The 11942-nt window shown below is 38.8% G+C and overlaps 1 protein-coding gene across 4 annotated transcripts in view; it reads right to left on the bottom strand.

Annotated features, from left to right (window-relative positions):
• Nucleotides 1–11942, bottom strand: part of znf516 (zinc finger protein 516) — a 92088-nt gene that overhangs the window by 49522 nt on the left and 30624 nt on the right. Inside the window, exon 2 of one of the 4 annotated variants that reach the window (XM_014008924.1) lies at nt 7115–7253. The gene's annotated coding sequence lies outside the window, so the exon portion shown is untranslated. Of the gene's footprint in view, nt 1–7114; nt 7443–11942 lie in introns of those variants that run through there. The other 3 variants (XM_014008925.1, XM_014008923.1, XM_014008926.1) reach the window with 3 other exon arrangements.

Here is an 11942-nt window from a genome sequence, read left to right as displayed (position 1 = left end):
ACACACACACACACACACACACACATACGCAAACACACACAAATGACTGCCAGGCACGATGGGAGGGTTTCCAGTGAAATCTTCAGATGGCTCTACTACAGAAAAAGTGTGTGGGCTCAAACAGGCAGTTGTTGTTGTAAGGTGTTTGATTTGAAGTACAAACTCACATACCAAAAAAAATAAAAAAAAAAACTTAAAAAGACAAAATTTGGAAGACAGAAAAACACATACAACGAAACACAGAATTTGACTCCTAAAGTGAAATGTTTGGGGTATAAAATCAAATTTGTCTAGAAAAGAATAGGGTTTCAGGGGGTTGGTATGGAGCTCTCTTTATGTTTGCTCATGAAGGAATRCATGTATGAGAGCTCTCAAAAGCAAAACCAGAGTCACACCAATTCAGTATAAATACATGTTTTGAATACACAAAAACTCTGGGTCGTGTTGAAAACTGTAAAGAAGAAAAATGGCTGGAACAAAGTATAGGAAATAAGAATCAAATCCGTACTTCTGATATTGCGTCACTAKTGGCATGTTCTCCCTTGCACATGGCATGACGTGTAAACTATAAACCTAGCTTCAGGAAGAAGATCAACTTTACCCTGTACACTGTACCCACCACATCTCCTAAAAAAATCATTTAAATTACTTAAGAATGAAGTAATGATGAAGCAAGATTTAAACCCTTCATGATATGAAAGAAAACTTAAAGAACTGCTTTAATCACTTAGCTTACTGTGTAGTGTTGTGTTCTGTGTTGTACAGCTTTAAACGCCCTTTCAAATGGTTTTTGGAGATTCATTCTCAAATGTGACTTACTTACAGATATGGGTGAGTACAGGTATCATTATCAGATCATTTATCTCCCTGTCAGCAGTGACAGGAAGTGCATGCAGAGGCAGCAGCATTAGAGTAACACTGGGGCATAAAATATCCCATCCTCTAGCTTAATTCTGATGGATTTAGCTCAGCAATTCTACTAACTCTGGATCTTGTGATTTCATTTTTCGCAGGAAATGTGTGGAGCAAAACCTGTCCCTAACAGAGGAGAAATTCTGTTTAAATGTCCACTTGAATGACTGCTTTTACTCGCATTTAGCTCAGCCACAGGTGGGTCTTACAGTGTGGGTGAGGCAGCTCAATGGTCAGAGCTGTGGATGCAGGTTTGAGGCCCTGTTAAAGCTTTAAAGTCAGGGCGTTAGGATACGGGCCGCCATTGTTTTTGTTTTTGTTTTTTTTGTTTTTTTGAATTACTACATAGAAGTTCTTCTCCTACTTAAATTTTCAAACTTTTCTAATCAAATTAGAAGTTCAGAAGTTGTGTTTCTGTCTGTTTTATTTGACACTTTAAAAATGAAAAAAATTCTCCCATTTTTGGTGGGGGCGGATGTGGGTGCAGGAGGCCTCTGTCTAGACCCGACTGTTTTTATGAGACACAGACTCGACGTGCAGAAAGGAGAAAAAAGGTGACACTTCTGTGCAAAAGTTCATGAATAAATAAAATAAATATTAGGCAACAAATACAAATTAAAATGAAACACTAACTGTATTTTTTGTTCAGTTTGTGATTCAGGCAATGACTAATATTGATGCTCAGGAGCTGCCACTGATGTTACTTGTTGTACATAGTTCTTTAAACAACCTCACACTGGAGTTTAAATTTGACTGGATTACTGAACAACAAGTTGATCTGAGTAAAGCCAAGAGTAAAGTGGATTGCTATGATGACAAAACAGCTCCAGTAATTACATACTGCTTCATTTAAAATGACTTTTTATAACTTTACACTATCTTCAAAGCAGCACTTTGCAGTTATTAACACATTATTTTTGGGTAGATTCATTTGTTAGATCATTACTTAATGTAATAATAAACATGTAAATCCTGCTTATTGGTCATGTAAACACATGAATATTCTACTTGGTTAATGTAATAGTTCAGTATTACACTCTTATAACAGGTTATAAACCAAGTTATAAGGAACATAATCTTTAGCAAGGATCACTTTTATTTTGGGTAAACATTCCTCCAGTGCAAAAATGAATGGACACACAAGAAGTGACTCTCAGTCAGTGAATGTTGATTTGATCCATAAACATGTACACGATCATTTATTTTAAAAATCGTAAAGAATCACTAGAGTACACTTGATTGATAACAATTAATTTCCTATAAAAGTTTTGGGACCAACAATAACAAGCTTTTAACTTCTTAACTGTCAATCAGACACTTTAGAAACACAAACGTCAAGCTTTGATGTTGAATACCAGACAATTTGAGGCAATTATCTTAGAGTTGGCGAGGAAGACTTTAAGAAGAAATCAGATAGTCCTGCAATCGTAAAAAATAAAAAAATAAAAAAGATTATAATGTATTGTTATTGATCTTAACAAGAACCTAAAGCCAAACTTAAAGAGTTCTAAATTACTTTGTGTCTGTGGTCAAAAATACTAAAAAAAACTGCCATACAGAAACTAGGACTACGTAATGAGAACAAACATTGTTAGTCATTTAAATGGGACAAAAAAAATTTCTTTTTACTATTTTAGGGAGGGCACAGAAGCACCTAAACACAATTTTTAGGCGCAGGCCAAACCATGAACGAGAGCTTATGTAGCCGGATGGTCATAATGGCTTTAAAAAGAGATGGAGATCCCATCTGGGTCACATCTTATCAGGCTGACTGATTCACATTGATGAAATCATGCTGGCCCGTTAAACCACCCAGTGAGGAAAGAAAAAACTTAAACCAATATAGTCCACAAACAAGGCTGCATCAGAAGAGAGAATGGAAAAGATGCATGTCAAGGACAGTAAGTGAAACAAAGAATGAGAGAGAGGGCAGCAGGGGCAGCAAAGTGGTGAACTAATGTAAAGCTGGCAGGAGATGGATTGGGATAATAGGAGCTGACTGAGAGGGAGAAGGAAAGGAAGAGGCATCCAGAGTGCAAAGATGAAGGAAGTTTACCTTGAAAAATCCACCCTGCAACAACATTCATCTTATAATGCACTTCTATCAGTTTGAACGACGGACTGATGAGAAGTTAGGTATGAGAATGAATTTATCTGCCTCAATATTGGCAATATTAGATGTTTAAAGGTGTTCTTGTACATTTCACCCCACTGAAACGTTTATTACAAAGCAGTAATGTTAGCTCATTTCTGCAGCGTCACCACAGCACAGGAAACTGAGAGGGGCCTACATTTTTAAGTCTAGACGTAGAGAAACAGTAGAGTTACCCCCTTATACTCAAAACACCACCCTGATCAAGTGACTGTTTGGAACTTTTGAATATTTTGAAATATTGTTTGAATATACAAATTAAAATAGTAGACCTTAGCATCCATAACTTCAGATGGCTACCTGTAAACTGACCTTCAGAAATCTGTAAAATTGAGCAAAACTCTGTTTTTCGCTCACACAACATGAACTTTATTTACAGCATAAATATGTAAATGTACTTTATTTGTCATTAATGCATGTTCCCATACAATGATGAGATTTGTGCTCTGCCTTTAACCCAACACATGAGGTTCCTGAGCCTGGTTCTGCTGGAGGTTTCTTCCTGTTAAAAGGGAGTTTTTCCTCTCCACTGTCACCAATGTGCTGCTCAGGATGGAAAACTGTGACAAAGTGATTCAACACAATCTGCTGGCTACTAGATCTGCTGTAATTTATCATTATATCTGCTATCATAACATTGTTTTATTTTGACCCAGTACAGGGCTTTAAATGAGGTCATTGTCTGTTTAAGATCGCATCTGTATGTTGAAACAGTAAATAAAGTTAGCCATTAGAACTGCCTGTTAGCACACATATTGGCAGACAGACTGATGGCTCTGTGTTAACCTCTGTGTTCTTGTTTATTGCAATAAAAAACTCAGACCATTCTACCAAGTGTCTTTATTCTGTGGATCAAGTATTTCTGTTTCTAGTTAAATAACTATTTCCACAATATGAGAATCATCCAAATGGAGCACTGGGCAGCTAAGTGCCCAGGGAGCCTTTGGTTGGTTATGTGTCTTGCTCAAGGACACCATGACATGTGGGCATGGCGGGGAGTTGAACATGGGGCTTTCTGGTCCCAAATGGGGTGCCCTACCACTACACCTCCTGCAGGAGTCGCAGGGGAGGTGTGGTCTGTGATGAGGACGCTCAGCTTGGAGACACAGCCTGGAGGAGGAGCTGATCCCAAAAGGCGGTTCTAGGCCAAACTGGTCGTTTTTTCTCCCCTGCCTGGCTGCTTCAGGACACTACAGGATTTCTCAAACATGCATGAATGAGTCAGTGAGACTCTGTGTACGTTTTTGATGAGAGGATAACATTATAACATGATATGAAGCTCAAAAAAGTTGATTTTACATGATAATACCCCTTTAACATCACTATAAAGTTTCTTTAAACAATACAGAGCAGTAGCTCAATTGATGAAAAGACACAAACTAGATGCAGCTAAGATCAAAGACACAGGTAAAAACACCAAGCTTTTTTTTAACAATTTTTAAAAAGCACTTTTTATTTATTTTTTATTTGTTTAAACTGCACTCATTTGTTATTTAGCTGTAAGTAAGATTGTGGTTTATTATGACAGAGTTTCACAACAACACTGACTCCAAATGAGATTTGGTTCTGCTTTTCTTGATGCTAGCAGTGTTTGTGGCATTTAATTTGCACTTTAGTTATAACATGAAGCTGTAGGCTTACTCCATCAAGTCAGCTTGATGGCCCATTTGCCTTTTGAAATTAGAGCCATCAATCCATCCATTTTCTATATCCGCTTTGTCCTGCTCAGGGTCACAGGGGTATGAAGCCTATCCCAGCTGTCACCGGACGAGAGGCGAGGTACACCCTGAACAGGTCACAGGTCCAGATACACACACTCCTTAAGTGTCTCATACACACTATTTATTTTCCTGGGTATAAGAAACACAGCATTAACAGGCCTAGTGGACTTGTTGTCAGGGCACACCACGTGACCAAAGGTGCTTTGGTCTGCAGTAAACCAGTTCACCTGTTTTTTGTTTTCACCCTGCCAGCGTTGTGGCTATTTGTAGTCCTTATTAACGTGTTTATTTGGTCTTTCTTAAATCCTGCTTTAGAGTAGGTGCTTGCTTGGCACATCAGGGACTCTTGAGTAAGAGGATGTGATTGGTCCATATGTAAACATACACTGATTGGCCAAGCACATTGAGAGGTCTTCCTAGGCAGCCATACAATTAAACCCTGTTTTGTCTTTTGGGGGGAAATCAGCCATACATTTATTTTCGAGTCACACATTTATTTGGTTTCTTTCTTTCTTTTTGTTTATTTTGACCAAATTTTATGAAATTCTATGGTAACCTCACAGCAACTTTATTTTACTCCCGTGTTCCTTAGAGGAAAAGCTGACCCCATTGAAATACAATATAAATACAACTTTTAATCCCATATTTATCATCTTATAAATTAATGAATTCTTCTCAGTAATGTTTTTTGTCTCTGTCTTCATAATTTCCATTTGTATAGTAGCCCACTAACTGGGATCTGCTTTTATATTTGAGAGATGCTGTAAAAATCCCTGAGAGGTGGCTTCAATTTACCTAAAAAGTGATACAATCTCTCATCTCAATGTCACTGTGTAGTACCACTACTCATTTTGTCTAATAAAATTGTTTTGGTTCAGATGTAAAGAGAAAAACACACTTGCATCTAGTGCAATATTGCTGTTCTACAAGCATGCAGACTGCAGAATCGGACACTCCATGGCACAGAACAGCCTTCTCCTATTAGCTTCTCCTGAAAAGGAGGATGTCATTACCAGATGCACAGGCAGAAGCAGTTCATTAAAACTATATATTTGGGTCAGTAGAAACCAAAAATTAAACAGAAACTAGAACTGTGCATGAGTAGAGATTCAGAAAAATATAAACAAACAAAGATTGAAAAATAAACATATGTAATAACAACGACAAAAACATGACATCATTTTCAGCTAGTGGATCTGAAGCATCTGTGGGGCTGGAGGGTCTTCACAAAACTCCTGACTGGAATTTTTTTAATTGTCAAAACATTTTCAAACATTGTCATTAAATAAATGTTTCTATGATTTTGAGAAAAATACTGAAATGTGGACTTTTAATAAAAAAAACTAACGGCCTTTTAAAGAATTTAAAATATTTATAAAAAGTCATTTAAATTTGGATATTTTTATTTCAGACCGCGATAGCTCTAAAAGATTGGCTGTTTATTGTGATTTTTTTAGTAGTAGTTTTATTAGTTATGTAAGATTGTCGATGTTTTTACCCTAATGAATACAACTTGTCATAACGTTAAAGGACAATACAAGGGTTAAATGTGTCTGCTTTGCTTCAGGCCCTGTCACACTTAAATACTATAACAATCCTGGCAGAAGCTACTTAATGTCATCTTTGCTGCTACAAGTTCTTCTGTAAACATGTGCCGAACAATGCAGACTCTTTTTGTATGAGCCTTGGCTCCTGTAATGCCTTCTTCTAAAGTTTCACTTTCAAACTATGCTTTCAATTTTAAACCAAAAATCCCCTAACACACAGCGTTGACTACAGAATCCTCCATTGTTGAATATCCTAAATGACATGGACCATATAGTGTTGCACACAACTTCTGACTTTCAAAGTGCTCCACAGTGATACAAACAGTCCTGATAACTCATGGAGAAATCTCATTCAATATAAAAGCACCTCACGTACAATTCCTGCCCAGGAGTCCTACTGTACATCACACATTAATCGGCTGTGTGTTCCTTTTGCATCTTGAGCTGTCTAACAAATAAAAATTAAAATAATACATAAGTGGTTTATGATTAAAATCAAGAATGAGTCCAGGAAGTATGGAAGTGCTGTTTGACTACTTGATCTGTGCTTTGTTCTTCAGTATTTCAGCCTATGAGCAAACAGGAAACATGTCACTGTATTTGAATGCAGTTTGTATGAACAGTATGACAAAACAATGGCTGAGTTTGAATGATACGCCTATACAAATAAGGTGAATGCGTAGGGAGCACAAGTAAACTTTTCAAAGACAGTACAAACATATGTGTAGTAATGGTCTTTTCATGCAGTCTGATGCTCAAGAAGATAGAAATGTGACACTCACTTACTGTTCCGGTGTTAATTCAGAGCAGAACTCAGGATAATACAGAGGAAGGCAATCGTTGCATSAAGGAGTCGTGTTTGTGCAGCTTTCCCTGGAGAGAGCCGCCTGTTCCAGCAGGAGTTACATTCATCAGCTTCTGCTGAAAACCAACAGATCTGTTAGACGGGGAAATCAACGACAGAAGATTGAGGACATGGAGTCATTTTCTTCAAATGGCACCGCAGGGCAGCCTTTACACAACACACCATAGTATCCAAAGACTGCCAGCTGGGAACATGAAAATGGGGATGAATTTGTTTGCTTGACAAATGCACACACATGCACACACACGCACNCCCTGGAAGCCTTTCTGCACTTCCTGTTAATTATTCCATTAAAAATAACTTAAATATAGAAACTGGCTTGTTTATAAATGGTTTCATGAACTGTAAATTGGCAGAAAATGATCTGACACTGCTGCTGGCAATAACAGCTTTCACAAATCCTCATAGGTAGAAGGATATCACACAGATCTATTTGGGACGATGGTGCTTGTGGAGCTTGTTGCCCAGGTACTTAAATTTAAGCATCCCAACTGCTTCTGAGACTCAGCATGAATTTACACCAAGCCATATCTGAACATGTACACCGACCTCTAATAACCTAAAAAAGAAAACACACTGATGCAGTCATAGTAACAGCATCTTAAGGCACACCGTTTTCCAGTGCAACACTATCTGTTAGTTCTGACTCTAGACGCAGAGTCCAGCCACGAATCCTGTTTGTTTCCCTCTTTGATGCTGAGGTTAAAACTCCAGAAAGGGACTAAGTTCTTCTGTAGGTCTTTATTTTTTCTCATAAAAATAGGTTTTCACTACCATCCTTAAGACTATGTAGTGATTGTATTGGGTTGGTCAGGTTTAATCTGATAGGATTAGTGCCAATGTTCTGTAAATAGAATTGTACATCCAGGGATTAGATGATCACAGATAAGAGCAACAGATTTTTATCTACATGGTGTAAAAAGAAACCTTAGCGCCATGGTGGCAGATTTTGGTTAATAAGTTAAATACAGTATGCAAATTTATTCCAGTATATCACTACCATCATGGTATATTTTCCAACATGCTGATTGAATTCAAAAGATACAATTGCAAACTAAAGCTGCTGCATACAGATTAGAATAAACTGCATTATTGTTTTTTTGTCTTGCAAACTGTAACAGAGGAGGAAAAGACTCAATGGTAAAAAAAAAGTTAACCAAGGAGGAATGGCTGGCTTTGGATCAAATTGAGTCCAGAACACTGATGGAAATGTAAATGATTTGATTTTAAGAAGCTAGCACTTCTAGAACAGGCACCAGAGGACATGAGAAATGGCATCATGGGTGGAGCAATAGTGTTTGCAGTCCAACAGATTGTTCATAGATTCATTAAACAGCATTACCAGCACTTGACAGAGTTTAGGAGGAGTTTTATTTTAGGTTTGCATGAGACCAGTTGCTTGTATTGTGTAATTTGCTGGAATATGGAGCATACAGATCTCACAGTGGCCCGATGTTTGAACCAGTGAGTACATGAGGGCAGCCTCACACATTGTGAACCCATCGGCCTCTGTACCCACGACTCAAGACACAGGTACTGGACTCTTTGCAACAGCCCACGTTGTCCTGCACTATGGCTTAATGACTGGCATCTTTACTGTCCAATACAGGGTCAACTATTAACACCAGAGCAGAGACAGATACATTTGCAGGGATGCCATAACCAGGAGGCATACTGATGATGAGCTGCATATCAATTAATCTGTTTTTCAGTACCACTAATGATCTTCATGTGTGAATACAGGGAGAAGATCAATTTTGTCAAGGTTATGGAGAAACATATTGGCATTGCTCTTGGCATTATGGTGTGAGGAGTCATAGGGTATGACTTTAGGTTACCTCTGGTAGGAATTCAAAGGACTCTGCTAACAAAGCATTAGGTCAGTGGCATCTTACTGCTCCTGGGAAAGTGCCCTAATAAAAATACAAATACCCATTCACACCCAGCACGTGTGTATATATCCTGCCAGTGTCATGTTCAGGTCCTTCCCCGGCCAACCGGGTCTCCTGATCCTTCAGCTTGGACATCAACTCTATTCCAGAGTTGACCTGTGGGATGTCAAGGACCCATATCAACAGGTGGGCTGACGTGATATAAGAGTGCCCAATGGATACAGTTTGTTTTGGACCAAAGTGCTGCTTGTACCAATGCCTGAGGAGGTGCCACATCCTGCTGACATGGAACCAGCTGCTTGGCTGYACTGCAAACTTCATTTGATCTGATACTGAAATCATTGCAGTACAATCACAGGACCTTTCATCCCATCTGCTTTGATTTAATTTATACCATTCTATCTGGGCGCTTACAGTTTTATGTCTGTGAGTGTTTATAATTATTGACTCTGTAGTTGTAATTGTTTTTACTCAGTAGGTGTACTTGTAACTCAGTGACAGTCACTCACTTACAAAGACACATACAGACAATTTATCTTGTACAATTTAAAAAGTATGACATTTAAGGCTTACATTAAAAACTTAATTAGTTTTTAAAAAGACAGATAATATGTCAAACAGCCCACATAAAAGGAGTGGAGCCAGAGTTAATATTGTTTTCCCATTTGAAAACTAGCAAGCACTCTGACAGCCACCGTATATGAACTGAACAAAGTATCTATGTGAGCACACAATGTACCCACTACCCAAGCATCATATTTACCAGCAGGAATTATATTAAAATATAATTAAAAAAGGAGATTACAGTAACAAGTAAAACAAAGCAACTCATTTTAAAGACCCAACTAAAATACACATACTAAATCTTTGTTGCAAAGTAAAGGCTGGCAGTCACAATAATGATTCGGTTCATGTTTTTCTCTTTTGCATTGCTTTTATTTCTTTATGTTGTGAAGTCAAAGAGAGCAAATTTAAAAAGCTTTGGCTTACACTGTCCTAAAATACCAAACACCCGAGTGTCTCTGTGTTTAGTAATTATATTAAACACATTGAGTAAAGTTGGAAATGCCTCATTGGCAGATGCTTTCCCCTGGTTTAATTCACATACAGGAAGTGCTGTCTGACATTACTGAATGAGAGGGGAAGGGCAGCCGTCCYTCACTTTACTCCTACTTTTATGTCCGATTGTTAAACCTTTTCAATTTTCTACAGGTGTGTGGTGCTGTGACAACCACCGCTTCCCACCCCGTCACTCCTCTTTGAGAGTCAAACAAATACCAAAGGACAATGTGCCAGATACGTTTTTAGTCCTCACTACCTTATTTAGAGGCTCACTGAGTCACATTCCAATAAATTCTTCATTGTCCTGCATCTAGACATCATTTTTGATCATGCAGACAGGAGAATCTGTGCAGGACATATCTGCACATTTAACAGGAGGTGTGTCAGGGGGGTAGTTTATGTGCCAACACCTTCTCACTCCCTATTCATCACAAACTGATGTTTGGTCAGGTTCCCTCTGTGTCTACTTTTTGACACGCTGATTACCATCCTCGTGTTAATTATTGAGGCATCAGATAGGGTCTTTGAGTTGGTGGTCTGTGGTTAAATTTAGGGATCAAGGTTGCTGGTTAGGTTCAGGTAGTAAGGTCAGAGTTTGGCTGTTTAGAGCTAATAGAAGTTAAGTTTATGGTTTGGGGTCATGGTTAGGACTACAGTTAGTTGTGCATTTTCTACACTTTTCAAAAACATAACAACAGACTCCTCCTCCTTGTTTCCATCTTGTCAATTACTGATGCAAGAGATGTACGCGGCACATCAAAACTGGATGCAGAGGGAACTTGACCAATTGTCAGTGGCTGTGTCCAAATTCAGAGGCTGGGCCCTCTGAAGGCCAAATTTGTTGGCCACTTTCACAGTTCGGTGCTGGAGGCTGTCCAAATCCAAAGACTATTCCGATGCGGCTGACAAATGCATCCTTCTCTTGCCCTGATCCGAAGGATGGATTCGATGGATCCTTCTCAGCCCACCATATCCCATAATGCATTACGGGTCAACTGGAGATTTGTTTTCTGCTCGTAATTGCGGACGAAGTGAGAGAAAGGAATATGTTTTAAATAAAAATCTGGTGGGATGGAAGGCTAGACCATCCAAATTCACAGCCACTTTTTTTCAGTCTTCACAGTCTATCAAGGACTCGGCCCACCTAGACCGGGTAGGCCAGGTCCTTCAGAGGACATAGCCTCTGAATTTGGACACAGCCAAAATGTGATGGGTTGGGAGAGAGAGTGTGTTGTATGTGCACATAGTTCCAAAGTTGTTGAGAAGGAAAGGTGAGCAAAACACCATTTTCACATTTTATCCCTGTGCTCTTTGAGACGAGAGGCTTCTGGTTCTCTTTGAGGTCTGAAAACCCCTTCAGTGTGTCTGGAGTGAAACTTATGAGATCCTGCTGGGGTGGGGGGGACTTATTCTGACTTTTCCAAAGTGCAGTAATGACTTTTTGCTTCAATTTTTGCAAAATCTAGTAACGATTAAAACTTTTATTTTTGCATATAGTTAAAATGGATTTACATACGTAAAAGCCTAAAACGTATAAAACAGAAGAGATGTTGACTCTCCTACTTCTAAGATGGGTTTAGCCGGTATGAGCTCCTTGGAGCTGAAGTTTAGAGGAGATGGGCAGGACCACTGGCCCCCACCTTTTCCCTTCAACTCTCCTCACATCTGGAAACAATGTTGAAACATGGCTCTGCAGCCCAGAGGAGAGCTGAAGGGAGGGTGTTAGTAGTGTGGTGTGTGTGTGTGTGTGTGTGTGTGTGTGTGTGTGTGTGTGTGTGTGTGTGTGTGTGT

The sequence above is a fragment of the Austrofundulus limnaeus genome, unplaced genomic scaffold, assembly GCF_001266775.1.
Source record: "Austrofundulus limnaeus strain Quisiro unplaced genomic scaffold, Austrofundulus_limnaeus-1.0 Scaffold54, whole genome shotgun sequence".
NCBI lineage: Eukaryota > Metazoa > Chordata > Actinopteri > Cyprinodontiformes > Rivulidae > Austrofundulus > Austrofundulus limnaeus.
The sequence above is the reverse complement of the archived record's forward strand: the minus strand, read 5'-3'. Positions and strand labels throughout refer to the sequence as shown.